The 16,666-nt window shown below is 45.4% G+C and overlaps 1 long non-coding RNA gene across 1 annotated transcript; it reads right to left on the reverse strand.

Annotated features, from left to right (window-relative positions):
• Positions 1-5,479: 5,479 nt before the first annotated feature.
• On the reverse strand, positions 5,480-16,156 carry LOC114082483 (uncharacterized). Its single transcript, XR_003580986.2, has 5 exons — positions 15,888-16,156; positions 15,051-15,116; positions 10,112-11,182; positions 7,826-7,927; positions 5,480-6,610 (listed from the first exon to the last, which is right to left on the reverse strand). It is a non-coding gene; the product is annotated as an uncharacterized lncRNA (long non-coding RNA).
• Positions 16,157-16,666: the final 510 nt, after the last annotated feature.

The raw sequence follows: 16,666 nt of genomic DNA on the forward strand, positions 1-16,666 counted from the left end.
GCACCCCCGTCCAGGTACTGTTATATAGATGCCCACAGAACATTCCCCAAACCTGCAGCAGCTTGGACTGCATCCAAATGCAACCACAGGCTGAGCACAGTGGCACCCACCTATGATCCAGTGACTCGGGAGGCTGAGGCAGGAGGATTGTGGGTTTGAGGCCAGGCTCAGCAACTTAGTGAGGCACTGTCTCAAGATACAGCATTAAAAGGCTGAGGATGTAGCTCAGTGGCAGAGCCCCTGGTCCAATCCCCAGTACCAAGAGGAGGTGGAGATAACAGCGATGGGAACTTCTGAGTTGAGTCAACGGTAACTCCAAGTCCAATGAGACTGAATGCACAGGGGAAGCTTTAACCCGGAAAAGAAAAGGAGGCAGGGAGCTTCAGCTCCAGGTGAAGGACCAGGAATTGAACCCGGGTGCCTTACCACTGAGCACACCCCAATCCTTTTTATTTCTTGTTTTGAGAGAGGGTCTTGCTAGGTGGCTGAGGGTCTCACTAAATCACCAAGGTTGACCTCAAATGTGATCTTCCTGCCTCAGCCTCCAGAGAATCTCTGGGATCACAGGCATGCACCACCACGCCCAGCAGGAAAGGAACTTTTATCAGTGTAGCCACACGGGGAAGGCAGGGGGACCCACATCCTTCACCTGTCTTCAGGGGGTGACAATGACTTGGAGCTTTTATAGAAAGGGGAATGAGGGCAAGGGCTTGGGCTTTGCACAGCTGCCAAAGCAGGTGGTCCTGACCAGGTGAGGTCTGTCCATCATCTCAGGATTGGCCAGGTGGGGCCTTGTCAGGAGAGCTGTGTCACCTGCTTTGGCTCTCACAAGATGCGCATCAGATCAGACCTTGCTCCTGGGACATGAAACACACTGCATGGGGGCGGGGGGGTCTCAATTCTGAATTAAGAGCAACTTCCTTCTGCTGCAACCCCCACGCCCACCTCAGGAGCCAGGAAAGCTAAGATGGGTCCCGCCCTTCCTCAGGCCTGGGCAGCAGGCCATCTGCCTAGGCATTTTCTGTGTTTTATCCTGTTTTTGCTTCTTCTTCAGGCCAAGGAAATTCACGTATGTAGATCACTTGGGTTTTGTTTCTATAAACTGTAACCACTTCTGTGGGACAGGGGCTTCCTCCAAGCCTTCTAGCTGCTTCTCCCCAGTTTGATCAAACAGATAAAGTTCATTTTTTTCCTTTCCTTCCTTTCTTCCTTCCTTTCTTTTTCTTTGTTTCTTTCTTTTTTTTTACCTGTTCCTTTTGCTGGTGGACACTGATGCAGCCAGCAGGGTCCAGGCAGGGTCCCTGGGCTGGGCTCCCAGTAACAAATCCAAGGTGACTCAGGCAAAGGGGATGGATGGGCAATATACTGAGGCAGAGATGCTACCCTTCTAATTCTGCCTTTAGCCATCCATTGGACGTCTGTGGGTAGAGGTGGAGGGCTGGAGTCCTCCTTATAAACTCCCCACGACTCAAGTCAGCAAACACTGAAAGCCCTGTCGCCCTCAGGGCCAGGGCCCCAGACAGTTCCACGGTGCCTCCCAAAGACCGCCAAGGGAGAAGTCACTTGGGGCCCAACTCCAGGAGGATCATCAAGGGGCGGGACAGGGGGGCTTCAGGTAAAAAGCCGCAGCCAGCTCGCCCTAGGACCCCAGCCAGCACCAGCCCCACCACCTTCCTGGGCAGAAAGATTTCCTCGAGCATCCTCACTGGATGTCCCTGTACCAGGGCCCCAAGATTGCCCTGGAAAGGGGTCTGTCAGGTGGGAGCGACCGATTCCCCTGATGCATGTTGCTCAGCCCCAGTATCCCCTTCCCTGGGCTCAGCAGAGTCCCCGGCACCTGCAATGTGCCCCAGATGTCCCTGGCCTGCAGCCCTGGCTCTGAACCAGCCTCGTGGGACACTGTGGGTGCACAGTGGAGGCCCGCGTGGAGCACCCTCCTCCTGGTGCGCACCTCCTACTTATCCCTTAGCACGTCCCCAACCCGCTTTGCTCCCTGGGACCCCTCGACCTTCTTTCCAAAGGCCTTGGAACCCCAGGTGGGGCTTCTCCCCTCTATCCCCAAAGGATTGATGCATGAGGGAAGAGAAGCTGCATCTGGGGACAGAGAGAACTCGCGTTGGCATCATGTTGCCTATGTGGTACTTACACCCCTGAAGATCTCCCCAGCATTTGAAGCAGGATCGATTTAGCCACGCAGCAGGTAAGCACTGCTAAGCTCAAAACATTTCAAGGACAGGAAAGAGATTTCTTCATCATAGTCTTCAGTAAAGGAAGAGACCACTTGGGGGCTTCTCTGCCCCCTGGTGGTTGTAGCTAATTTCAAAAAACAGCTTCAATGAAGGGCAGCAACCTGCACATTTCAAGCACACTCTGCTGAGTTCCAATACTATGCATCAGCTGTGAGGGCACCACAGTCAATATAAACAACGTGTCTATCTCCCCAAAAGTTTCCTCCTGCCTCTCTGCAATCCCTTCACACCTCCACCATCCCCTCATGTCTCTGAGCATCCTCTGATCTGCTTTTTGTTACTATATACTTTCTAGAAGTTTCAATCAATGGAATCATACAGCATGTTGTATTTTTTTTTAATCTGGCTTCTTTCAACATAATTATTTTGAGCATCATCGATGTTAAGTGCCACTAGCTCAGCCTTTCCTATTTTTGAGAGATCAACTGTATGGCCCTTCCCCCACTCTGTCTCCTAAGGTGGGCCTGGGGAGTCTGCATCCACTCACCTGCTGATAGACATCTGCACTGTTTCCAGTTCTTGTCTATAAACAAAGCTGCTATGAAAATGTGTAACTAGTCTTGGCAAAGGCAGGCTGTGATTGATGGATTTCTGGAGGCTCAGTAGGCAAGTTGAATATTGAAAACTCCAGGGAGGGAACCCAGTGAGCTGAGCTTGTTCTGCAGAGTGAAGTCCTGAGCTTAATCCCCAGCACCAAAAAAGAAAGAAAAAAAGAAAGAAAGAAAAGCTATTCCCCTTCTAGGTCTATTCCCTAAAGACCTAAAAAGAGCATGCTACAGGGACACTGCTACATCGATGTTCATAGCAGCACAATTCACAATAGCAAGACTGTGGAACCAACCTAGATGCCCTTCAATAGACGAATGGATAAAAAAAAATGTGGCATTTATACACAATGGAGTATTACTCTGCATTAAAAAATGACAAAATCATAGAATTTGCAGGGAAATGGATGGCATTAGAGCAGATTATGCTAAGTGAAGCTAGCCAATCCCTAAAAAACAAATGCCGAATGTCTTCTTTGATATAAGGAGAGTAACTTAAAACAGAGTAGGGACGAAGAGCATGAGAAGAAGATTAACATTAAACAGGGATGAGAGGTGGGAGGGAAAGGGAGAGAGAAGGGAAATTGCATGGAAATGGAAGGAGACCCTCAGGGTTATACAAAATTTCATACAAGAGGAAGTGAGGGGAAAGGGGAAAATAATACAAGGGGGAGAAATGAATGACAGTAGAGGGGGTAGAGAGAGAAGAGGGGAGGGGAGGGGAGGGGAGGGGGGATAGTAGAGGATAGGAAAGGCAGCAGAATACAACAGACACTAGTATGGCAATATGTAAATCAATGGATGTGCAACTGATGTGATTCTGCAATTTGTACACGGGGTAAAAATGGGAGTTCATAACCCACTTGAATCAAAGTGTGAAATATGATATATCAAGAACTATGTAATGTTTTGAACAACCAACAATAAAAAAATAAAAAAAAAGAAACTGAAAAAAAAAAAAACGAACTCAGAACCACCGCCAAATCACAGGGGCCCTCCACCTTTGTGGGTTTTACCTGCAGGAGTTCAATGTTCCCACTGAGACTCTCTCTAGGTTCCACATGTTTCTGGACCTTTCTGACATGCGCCAGAGCATTCTGTTCCTAACAAGGCTGCCCTCTAGAGAAACTGCTTTATCAGAGTCTGAACAACTGGGATTCACCAGAGCCTGTGTCACCTGGGGGAAGGCAGGCACCCAGATCCAGCACCCTCCATCCTGCTGTTCCACCTAAGAGGGCAACAGTGAGAAGCACTGGGGACATTCCTAGCCCAGGGATGCAGGCTCATGAGATGCTGACTCACTGGAGGGGCCACAGAAAGCTTGCCTCCCACTCCTGGACACTCCCCAAGGCCTATTTCCAGGAGCTCCCTTCCCCAGTGCTCAAGTTACAAGGCAGACTAAAAGGCAAAGGCTGAGCAGAGACAAGCAAACATGGACACCAGACTCCCACCAGGAGGGACGCTGGAACCCTCAGACCAGGAATCCCCCAAACAACCACGAATAACCTGCCAAGGGCTCTCATGGAAAGACAGAGAACAGGCACCAGCAGAAGGGACAAGTCAGCAAGAGATGGAGACACAAAATGCTGGGACACAAATGAGGAACAGCTTTGATGAGCTCATTAACATACTGGACTCCACTGAGCAAAGAATGTCTGAGCTTCCAAAACAGGAAAGCAAAGCAAGATAGGGAGACAGTGAGGGAGAGGGAGAGGGAGATGGAGATGAGGGAGAGGGAGATGAGGGAGACAGGGAGAGGGAGATGGAGAGGGAGAGGGAGAGAGAGAGAGAGGGAGAGAAGGAGGGGGCAACAAGGGAGAGGGAGATAGGGAGAGGGAAAGGGAGACATGGAGAGGAGTGGGGGAGGAGAAGGGAGAGGGAGAGGGGGAGAAGGGGAGATGGAGTAGGAAAGGAGGAGAGGGAGAGGGAGAGGGAGAGAGGCAGAGGGGGAGGGAGACAGGTAGAGAAAGAACCAACATTTAAGAACTGTGGGAAGATAAGAGGTGTCATGTAGACAAGATGGGAATCCAAGGAAGAGAAGAGGAGAACCTCCCAAACTAGTACCAAATCAAAGTGGCTCAGAGAACTTCAAGCAGAAGGAACAACAAAAGAACTCCACCTGGCCTCGGCCTCCAGGAATCCAAACTGCAGCACCAAGAGAAAGCCAAGCCAACACCAAAACAGAACTACCACCAAACACACACACCTTAAAGGGGCCAGAGGAAGAAGCCTGATTCTGGGAACGAGACACATTATATTCAACTGCTCAGAAACTATTCAAGGAAGAATGCAGAGCAAAACACCTAGAAGTGTTGAGGTGAAAGCCCCCCAACCTACAGCCATGTCCTGAAAACTCAGCCTTCAAAGTGAAGAGAAATAGAGACTCTCAGACACACCACGGAGGGACTGTGTCACCAGGAAGCTGCCTGGCAAGAAATGCTAAAAGAAGTCCTTTAAAGACAAGGACGATGATCCCGGCCGGAAAGAGACTTACATAAAAAAGAAAAACAACTTAATTTTTCTTGCATAAGTTTGTTCAGAACAAAATTAACAAATGTCCTCGATGAGAACTGTATACATACATGTGAGATGACGGTGTGACGCGGGGTGGCAGGAGCACCAGGAAAGCTTTGTTGCTGTGAGGTACCGACACCAGTCTCGACCCGGCAGTGTCATCTGAAAGTGGACCTGGGTTAGTTGTCAGTGTACATTGCAACCACTAAAAAAGGTTTTTAAAAAGAAGTATAACAGGTGTGCTCAGAAATGAGTAGATGGAATCAAAAGGCAGGAAAGAAGTGACAGACAAAAACAGGCACAAAGAACCAGGGCGATTACACAGAACGGTACCAAGCACAGCAGATACTAATTCAACTGGATCAATCATCACATTATACGTCAGGGGCCTAAACATACCAATTAACAGAGATTATCAGAGGGGTTCAAAAAACAGGTTCCAACCCTTTGGTGTCTAGAAGTCCACTTGAAATATACAGTAGTGCCCCCACCCAGGGATACATCCCGAGACTCCCAGTGGATGCCTGAGCTTCAGATGGCACTGAGCCCTATATACACTGGGTTTTCCCCTATATCTACATTCTTATGACTGTTATAAATTAGGCACAGGAGGAGATTGACAATGGTAACTAATAGTAAAATAGAATAATTTTAACATAATTCAAAAAACTTCCCACCATCGCTCCCCTTATGCTTTGGGACTATTAAGTAAATCAGGGGTATGGGAATGTCAGCACTGATCCTGCAACAGTCCATCTGATAACCAAGATGGCTACCAAGAGTGAGTAACAGGCAGGGAGTGTATACAGTGTTGACACACTGGACAAAGGGACGATTCATACCTCAGGGGGACAGTATGAGACTTTATAGCATTGCACACAATGAAATATAATTTAAAACTTAGGAAATTTTTTTATTTCTGGAATTTTCCACTTAACAGTTTTGGACTGCAGTTGACCACAAGTACCTGAAACCTTGGCGAGCTGAACCGTGGGTAAGAGGGGACAGCCATAGATTAAGAGTGAAGTGTTGAAGAGGGAAACGTGGGGCCAACTCTAGTGAAGGAAAGCCGTAGTCACTGTATGAAGCTCAGACTATATTAACTACGTGCAAGGAAAACCGCCAATTACAAAGAGGGACACCACCTGAATGATGATGGGACAGTTCTCCAAGACGCACCATCCTCAGGGAGCATGCACTGCACGGCAGAACATTAAAATACTTGAGAACTGCGAGGAGAGGTGGGTGACGCCATGACCAAAGCTGGAGGCTGGACCAGCTGCTGCCAGAAGTGGACAGACCCTGAAGGGGAACACCAGGAGAAAGTTAAGCACAACAGGACACAGCACAGTGCGCTGACAGGATGTGCACACGTGTTCAGATGGCTTGTACTTAGTGCAGTCGAGGAACAGCTGGTTTGAACTTCCCAGGCTGTGCCTTCGTTTCTTTGGGGCCGCCGGTTCCTTGTTCCCCTTCTCCTCTTTTCCTGCCTTCTCTTGGATTGAGGGCTTTTTGAGTTTGTTCTGTGGTGCTGGGGATGGAACCCATAGCCTCCCACATCGATGCAAGCAATCCACCACTGAGCTGGGTCCCAAGCCTTTTTATTTTTTCCCCAAGAAAATCATTTCTTTAAAAGCTTTAAAAACAAATAATGCTGTTTTGCAAATATGACTTTACTTAACGAGGGCCACCAAGTTATAGCACTGTGATATCAGGAACACAGAGTGTGCAGGGAAACTAACTAATGCTGCTACAGTTGGGAGATTGGCTGCTGTTGCTGACTGAAGTGTGGGTGATACACATTGGGACTTGTGGCCCATCAGATCAGCGTAGTTAATGGTCACACAACTCCCTGCACAGGCTCGGGTCTGATCCCATATTCTGCCTGGAGAGACATTTCAGCCTCTTTTGTATATAAAAGACACACACACACAAACACTCTCTCTCTCTCTCTCTCTCTCTCTCACACACACACACACACACACACACACACTCTCACACTCTCTCTCTCACACATACATGTATGTCCTGTCATACAAACATGTAAAATAGTCTGCAAGGGCACACACTAAATAAACAAGTATTACACGCCTCAGGCAATCCTATTCACTATAAATACATACACATTTTTTTTTGCATTTTTTTGTACCAAATTTCTACATTATCTAGCAACTTGCAAAAGAACACAGTTTCTTTTTTTTTTGATACAAAATGTCTCTAAAGACTTGTTATGTTTGGACTTTAATCAAAGGATATGTATAATCAACAAATCAAGAGCATTGTATGTTTGCCCAGCCCTTTCTGAGACAGGGTCCTGCTAAGTTGCTGAGGCTGGCCTTGAACTTGCGAACCTCCTGCACAGCCTCCTGAGCAGCTAGGATTACAGGTGTGTGCCACTGCACCAGCACAATGAGTTATTTTTAAGATTGCACCTCATTCTTTTTGTTGGCTTAATAGCTACAGCTCTGTGTCACACTAGTGACTCCTTTACAATAGGGTTTAAGTGCACATCTTTACCTTAACCAGTCCACCTTCAAATGACCCCGTGCAAGAACCATGTGACAGCGTATTTCCAAGTCTCCGGCCTGGTCTCTTGTGTTGTTATCATACATTGCACATCTACATGTGTTTAAAAAAATGTTGGCATTAATTGTGCTTTAACAACTCTATTGTCTTAAAGACAATAAACTGGGGGACTGTGACAAGGGCCTACCTGGGTAGGCAGAGGATCAGAGGAGGATGGGGGCAGAGAAAGTATTCAAAGAAACAGAAAATGATGATCCGACCACGGAGGAGGAACATGGTGGGTCACACCCCTTACAGGGGCCTGTGTCCACAATACTAAAACATCATTACAACTCAATGATAAAAACACAAATAACCCAATTTTTCAAATGGGCAAAAAGAGGCGAAGAGACATTTCTCAAGACACCACACAAACAGCATCAAGCGTGTGACAAGAGGTTCCTGCTGCTGGCACTTGATGTGCAAGTTGGAACAATGAGGCACTTCCTGCCACCAGGGCCCTGCTGGAGGTGGGTGCAGCCGTGGGGGACAGGGCAGGAGGTCACCTTCCCCGGATGGGCCAGCCCGAGTGGGCTTCGGGCACAGCCACCACAGCCCTTCACATCCCTGTGCACATTACCCCTGGGTGGGTCTTTTCCTGTCTCCCTGCTCCATTTACTTTTGCTGGTTTCATCGAGTATTTAAAGTAGTACCCACCAGAGCGCTTGGGGGAAAGAGCAGTGCCAGCTGATTCTGGATGGTTAAACCACAGTGGCTGTCACAGGGGGACGCCTCAGCCCACCTTTCCACCCCAAACTGGGGTTCGCCAGGCCTCGCCTTCCAAACTCCCTAAGCACGTGCCTGCTGGGCCAAGCACCAAGCCTGAACCTCATGGAGCCCTGAGATCTAACAACCAACTCACAGGAGGTCCAGGGGGGGGAAGGACATCAAGGACCCCACGGGTGCTCAACCCTGGAAACACTATGGGACAAACCACCTGACTTCCTCAACACAACAGCAGCAAGGGGGGAAGAGAGAGGGACAGACCAAGAGAGCCTTAAAAGACACAGGAGAAACCTCAGGTGTGCTGACCTCTCTGCAACCTGATGCAGACAAATTGTGTAAAACACTTTTTAAAAATCAGAAAAATGGATACATTTGTATGAACAAATTGGCTCTTTGATAACACTGTGTCACCAGTAATTTTTAGGAATGATAATGGAACCATGATTTTTTTTCCAGTGCTGGGGACGGAACCTGGGACTTGAGGCTTCCTAGCAAGCATCCCACCATGGAGCCACATCCCTGCCCTGCAAAGAGGTTTCTGATTCTGGTCTTTTAGAGATACATTGAAAGTGGTATGAATGAAATGAGAGGTGCCTGAGTTCTGGTTCAAAAGAACGGGGTGAGGTGATGTGGAGAAACAAGACTAGGTCTGGCGGGGGCGAGAGGCCCCTGGGGTCAATGCAGCAGGTGCCACACAGAAGCCTGGAAACAGGCAAATACATCCAGTGGATGGTTTAGTCATAGTTCCTGAAAATACCTGATATGTGTAACCCCGTGTAGACGGACTATGGCTGCTCTGTACTGTCCTAATTCTTTACGTGTGTAAAACTGGACAAAAGGTAAGCTGTTTGCCAGGCGTGATGGTGCACACCTGTAATCCCAGCAGCTTGGGAGGCTGAGGCAGGAGGGTCCCAAGTTCGAGACCAACCTTAACAACTTAGAGAGGTTCTAAGACTTGGTGAGACATGGTCTCAAAAAATAAAAAGGGCCTGAGATGTAGCTTAGTGATCAAGCACCTCGGGGTACAATTCCTGGTACCAAAACAAACAAATAAACAAAAACACAAGGTAAGCTGTTTCATAAATAAAATAAAATAATTTAAATTGGAGTCTTACAATGAATCAAAGGCATCTCACATAAATTAGTGGTGTAAGGTCAGGCACCAGTGACCAAGAGGAGGCAGATTAAAAGCTGCTGAACAAGGCTTTATTGAGGTTTGCTCCTGGGTGAGAACCTCTAGTCCAACAGAGTGGGTCCAGGGAAGTCGTACCCAGGCTCAGATGGATTGTAAATTTATCAGGCTTAGGGCAGGAAGGGAGGGCTTGGGACAGGAAAGGGAGGTTTTTAGGGTCCCTTGTCCTCCTGGGGTTGGTCAGAGGATCCTGCTGAGCTCCATGTCCTTCCAGGATCAGTGAGGAGACCACACTGATTGACAGGTGATTATCACTGCTTTCTGTTGGCCCCTGATTGGTTGTTGCCTGGTGCTTTGATCCCTTAGCCCCCTCAACATACCTAGCATCCTGGCCTTTTTGATGATATAGGGTGCCAAATTCCATCTGGCTACTTCCTGCTGGCTAGAGGTTCTGGAAGGGTGTCAGTTTGGTGGGGAGGCGACTGTAGGGGTGTAGGAGCATCTGGTTGTAGGTCACTCTGGTGATTTCACTCATGTACTTTTAGGCGAACCTGAGGAGGCAGGGAGCGACCATTAATAGAAGTCCTATTACTAACAGAGGAGTGAGAATGGGAGTCAGCCACGTAATGAGGGTTGACTTTAGCCAGCTTGGCCAGGGGTTGTTTGATTGTTGCTATTTAAGCCTTTCACCCAATCAACGGAGGGTGTCGACGTTCTTTTTGACCAATCCAGTGTCATGGATGTAGTAGCAGCATTCTTCTTTCAGGAATAGACAGGTTCCTCCTTGGTCTGCTGTCAGGAGATCCAGGGCTCCACGGTTCTGTAATGAAACTTGGGCAATGGATGTTATTTGCCTTTGTAGGGAAGTCAGAGAGGCGGCAGATGCTTCTTCCACTTCCCTAAGTTGTTCAAGCTTCTGAGTAAGTAGTTACTGCATAACCAAGTCCTCCTGCCCCCAGTCCAGAGGCAGCGAGGGAGGAGGCCAGGGAGAGTCCAATCACTACTGGTAGAAAGACGGCCCACCTTGCCCTGGAAAGGGAGGTGGTGACAAGCCAGGTTAATTCAGCCTCACTGTACAGAGTTAATTGAGGGACCAAGGTGGAAGGAACACAAAAAGCAAACGGCATGACGAGGCTTAGATTTTTGTTAGAGCAGCATTGCACCAGAAAAAGAACCCCATAGGAGCAAAGGTTGGGGAAGAGATTTGAAGGATCTGGTCACAGGTGTCAAACCTGAGGAAGTGTAGCAGTAGGGGAAATTCCCTGAGGGGTTACGAAAAAGAGGTACTTCCTCAAAGGATGGAGGGAGCGGCCCTTGGGGTCTGGTTGAGCTGGAGGAGTTGGACATGAGCTTTAGGACTCCGTCTTGGGCGTCAGGGGCTGGAGGTCTTGAAGAAGTAGTTGATTGACCGGCTGGTTGGTGAATCTGTGTATCTGATCTTGCTGGAACTTCTGTAGGCAAGTTAACAGACGTGGTCTTATTAGGAGAAACACGAAGAGGACTAACAGGGGTCCTGCGAGGGGGAGGAGCCAAGGCCACACTTGACTGATCCTTCCCATGGAGACTGCTGGCCTAGTTGCTGTCTCCTCTTTCCTAGCTGTTCCTGTCTGTTGGCACCTGATTGGTTGTTCCTGGTGCTTGTTCCCGGAGCCACCTCAACTGACCTAACAAGTGGCATTTTTGTCTTTTTGAGTGGAACATTAAAAAACAACTTGTCCTAACTGATGGCATTTTAGAAGAGATAATAAATAATAATCACAGCAGAAGTCTCAAATTGCAAGAGAAAACAAAGACAGCACGTGGAAGAAACATGAAAGGTAAAAGTGACCTGAGGAGAACCAATAGCTTCTACACCTAACGACTGACCCCCCACCAAGCCTGAATTTAGAAGTGCTTTGAAGGATGTTAGATAAAACCAACAGCACAAAAGCTGCTCCAAAAAGATCTTTTATCCAAAGCCTTTTTAAAAATGTTTAAATATATGTATATATGAATTATAAATACATACATATATACATAAATTACATATATACACATAAACTATATGTAGATAAAATATATTTTATGTGTAAATTAATATTTTCTGTATATATACACAATATATACATATTATACACATGCATATATATCTATATCTTTTTTTTTTTTTGAGATAGGGTCTTACTAAATTGCTGAGGCTGATATCAAAGTTAGGATCCTCCTGCCTGGGCCTCACAAATCACCGGGATTACAGGTATGTGCCACTATGCCCAGCTTAATTTTCATATTTTAAACAGGTATATAAAATGATTATGTGATTATCTTATTCAAAACCAGCCAAGTACTCTTGAAGGACCTAGAAATTCGACCAGAGACCTTGCATCTAATAGAAGAAAAAGGAGACCCAAATCTTCATCAAGTCAGATTAGGCCCCAACTTCCTTAACAAGACTCCTAAAGCACAAGACATAAAATCAAGAATCAATAAATGGGATGGATTCAAAGTAAAAAGCTTCTTCTCAGCAAAAGAAGCAATCACTGAGTGAAGACAGAGCCTCCAGGATGGGAGCAAATTTTTACCACACACATGTCAGAGGATATATAAAGATCTCAAAAAACACCAAAAAAACAACCAACCAACCCAATCAATAAATAGGCTAAGGAGCTGGACAGACACTTCTCAGAAGACATACAAATAATCAACAAATATATGAAAAGTGTTCAACATCTTTAGTAATTAGAGAAATGCAAATCAAAACTACTCTGATTTCATCTCACCCCAGTCAGAATGGCAGTTATCAAGAATACAAGCAATAATAAGTGTTGGAGAGGATGTGGGGGAAAAGGTACACTCATTCATTGCTGGTGGGACTGCAAATTGGTTTAACCACTTTGGAAAGCAGTGTGGGAATTCCTCAGAAAACTTGGAATGGAACCACCATTTGACCTAGCTGTCCCACTCCTCAGTCTATATCCAAAGGACTTAAAATCAGCATACTATAGTGACACAGCCACACCAGTGTGGCTGTGTTTTTAATAGCTAAATTCACAATAGCTAAACAGTGGAACCAACCTAGATGCCCATTAATAGATGAATAAAGAAACTGTGGTAATATACACAGTGGAATATTACTCAGCATTAAAGAAGAATAAAAGTATGGCATTTGCAGGTAAATGGATGGAGTTGAGAATATTATGCTAAGCAAAGTAAACCAATCCCCAAAAACTAAAGGCCGAATGTTTTCTCTGATTAGCGGATGCTGATCTATGATTGGAGGGGCAGGCATGGGAAAGTGGAGAAACTTTGAATAGGGCAAAAGGGGAGAGTGGGGAAGGCTTATGGGGGCTAGGAAAGATGGTGAAATCAGATGGACATCATTACCCTAGGTACATGTAATACTGCACAAATGGTACCTCTCTACAACGTGTACAACCAGAAAATTGAAATGTTGCACTCCATTTTTGGTACGGTGAATTGGAATGCATTCTGCTGTCATGTACAACTAAGTAGAACAAATAAAAATAATAATAAAAAAGAAAAAAGAAAAGAAATTCCATTTAAGCAAAATTTTTTCTATATACTTCTAAAAGATAAAGACTTACAACAGGTAGCCACAGTACCATCATCACATGCACACTGACTGTTCCTTAGTGTTGCTCACAGCCATCTCATGATTCTAGTGAGTGGCCATGAGTCTGACCAACAGTGGTGGTCTGAATGGCATCTCACAAGATACACAGGCTCTGAGCACAAGGACCAGTAGAGGGTTCTGGGACACGTGACTGTCTGCCTGTGGTGCCCTGGTGGCTAACACAGAGCTCATCATCATCTACTGCGTGACAATAAGGAAAAAAATTCACCCACTTGGTGGCCTTCCCAACAGCAAAACCAACAAAGAAAAATCCAAACTATGAAAAGGGAAAAAACTGGCCCAGCCTGTGCCTCTCCCCAGCTCACAGTTTGGGCTCCTACAACATTTCACGCACTTCTCCTTTCAACTGCCCACAGAACACCTGCATACACAACCAGCCATGAAGAAAGCCAGAGACCTGCTTATCTGTTCTGAGGCAATCTGGAGACATTACATTTGGATGTATTTATGAAACCCAAGTTTAGATGCATAACATTATCTTTTATAAATCTCTAATATAATGAAATATACTCAATTTTTAAAATTAAGTATGCTCTATATTTACAAGAGGCAAATGGTTTTGGACACTTGTGGAAAGAGATTCAAATGCCCAGAGGGATAGGGAAAAAATACATTGCTATAGAGTAAAACCATGATATTAATGGAACTTTGAGTGGTATTTAGATTTTAATTAACCAGGAAAATAAAAGCAACAGTTTGCAATTTGTAAATGCTTAATCCCAAGAAATGAGGTTCATCACAAGTTGCAGAAATGCTTCCATTATTTGCTGCCATCAGTTATTATTTAATTTGGGAAAAGTACTGTGTTTTTAAGTTATACACAGGAAAATAAAATACGCAAGACATCTGAGGCCTGGGATGAAAGGGGCTTGAATTCCAGTTCCTAGTTTAAACAGAACAAAGTAAACCATGGAAGTCCTAGAGGGAAATATATAATCTTCAAAAGGAGGCTTTCTAAGCAAAACATAAACCAGAAGTGATCTAGGACTGATAAATTTGCTATATTAAGGTTTAAAACTTCTGTGGATTTTAAAACTTTCGTGTGAAAAAAAAAATTAAGAACGAAGTCAATATATCTGATAGACAGAAGGCTCATGTCCTTAACTTACAAGAAGCTTATCCCAATCAACAAGGAAAAGAAACCACCCAATTAAAAAAATGGGCAAAGCACCTCAACTGACAGATGTCCAAAGTGAAAGCGCAACGGCCAATGAACACAAAAATGGTGTCTGCACTCTCCTAGCTTAGAAAGTGCAGGTGAAACTTGGAGAGATGTTTCAGGGACCAGGATGACAATCAGTAAAGTCTGATAATACTCAGGGCAAGGACAGGTGGTACAGAGGGACATAAACTGATGCAACCTTTGAGGAGGTGATTTGGCAATACTTGACATTTAAACCTAGTATGGCAGCAATTTCAAGATATTTCAAGCAATTTCAAGACATTTCCCCTATTGCTATATTTGCAAAAGTTCAACAATCTATGTACAAAAAGTTCATTTTTTTAAAATAAATGACACAAATTTGCAAACAAAAAATATTCAGCAATAGGGAGCAGGTAACAAAAATCAGGTCTGTGCATACACAGGGACACTAGGCAACCAGTACCAGAACAGAGGGGAATCTGCTTATGCTAACCCAAGATCACTGAGGGCAAAACCAAGCAAGAAGGGCAAGGTGCGAACTCACGGCTGTAACATGACGTCTTGGTGAAGCTTTTTACAAGGTTAAGGGTGATAGCTGGACACAAAATTTCTGAAAAGATATTTGGGGAAAGAGACAACAGTAACTGCTAACCATGATTTCTTACACCAACGCACTATCATGTGTATTACTTTTGCTTTGAAAGTGTCAGTATGAAGCAACTTATGGTTTTTCAGTTCCATGTGAATATATATCACAAACAAGATGTTCACTAGGGATACTTTAAAGAAAAGTCTAAAGAAGAAAATTTAAATGATTGGCAAACCTACTAACCCACATAAACACTTAACAGTGTATAGTCTACTAGATTTTCCTTAACATATAAATGACTTTAAAAAATCAAGATTACTGACACATTTTTAACAGTAATTACTTAAGTAATTACTTATTATGTAAGTGATTTTTTCACAAGCTATAGAATATTACATTGGACAGCTATCCTGTTTTTGTAACTGGGCCAGATTGGACTTGCTCTTCTAATTTTTCACTATTATACACAATACAATGGTGACTTAACCCTTTTAAAATACCCACTGTCCTCAGATGTAGGCCTTGGAGCTCTTCTTTCTTTACGCTGAGAAGCTTTGTGGTTTACCACAAGGTTTGTGAGCCCAGACCTCTAGACGCTCAGTGAGGGGGAAAGTGAGGCCAGCAGCAGGGCCCCAGGCTCCCAGGGGGGCAGCCAGGCCTCTGCACACCACCACCTCTGTGTCCAGAGTCACCCCACTCACCTGCAGCTCCCTGCCCATCCCCCACAGCCACCAGGACAAGGACCCATCTCTTCCTTCCCTCTTTGGCTGTCATACTGAAAACATTTCTTACCTAAAAGACAAAATGCCTCACCAATAGGACAGCTGAAGAAAACTCTGAGGTAGAGGACGAGGACCTGCTGGCTCAGCCACACAGGCTTGGTGAGGGGCCCAGCACCTCCAGTCTGTAGGCACAGAAGCAAACTCCCCAAATGAAACCTCCATCCGGAGCATTTCCTCAAGAACGGCATGGAAATAAGACTTTCTCCTCCTATTTCACAGGGTTATTAGGAGAGTTAACTGAGGTAACCTTGAAAAGAATTTGCAACTATATACCTCAATATACCCCATCGTAATCAATGCACCACAGGAAAGAAAACACTGTGGGTTGAACTTTGAAATAGTTTAACGCTGACTGTAAGACACATTCCAGGGTCAGAGACACTAAAGTGTCTTAGAAATGGTGAAATACAACATAAGAAGTTACTTGGCTGAACTGGCTCGCTACCTTAAGGATGAGGCTGAAACGAGGATACAAACTTTGGAAATGTCTGCTGATTATGAACTTCAGGAAAATCTCCAATTCTTTCAGCCTCTTTTCAAGGCCAGGAACTATGAAAGTATCAACTAAATTGCTTCAAAGGCAGCTGACTTTGGCTCATGGTGGCCCCTTTCTTAGGAAATGGTGTTGAAGGAAAAGGGAGGCTGAGTCCACTGTTGTGGATGATCTAACAGGAAACAACCTACATATGAAAGACTCTTTCAATGGGATCAACTTTCCAAAGCTATGAACTGGGCTGGATGCAGTGGGGGAGGCCGAGGCAGGAGGAGGGCAAGGTCAAGACCAGCCTG

Source organism: Marmota flaviventris, chromosome 14, assembly GCF_047511675.1.
Source record: "Marmota flaviventris isolate mMarFla1 chromosome 14, mMarFla1.hap1, whole genome shotgun sequence".
NCBI classification, from domain to species: domain Eukaryota; kingdom Metazoa; phylum Chordata; class Mammalia; order Rodentia; family Sciuridae; genus Marmota; species Marmota flaviventris.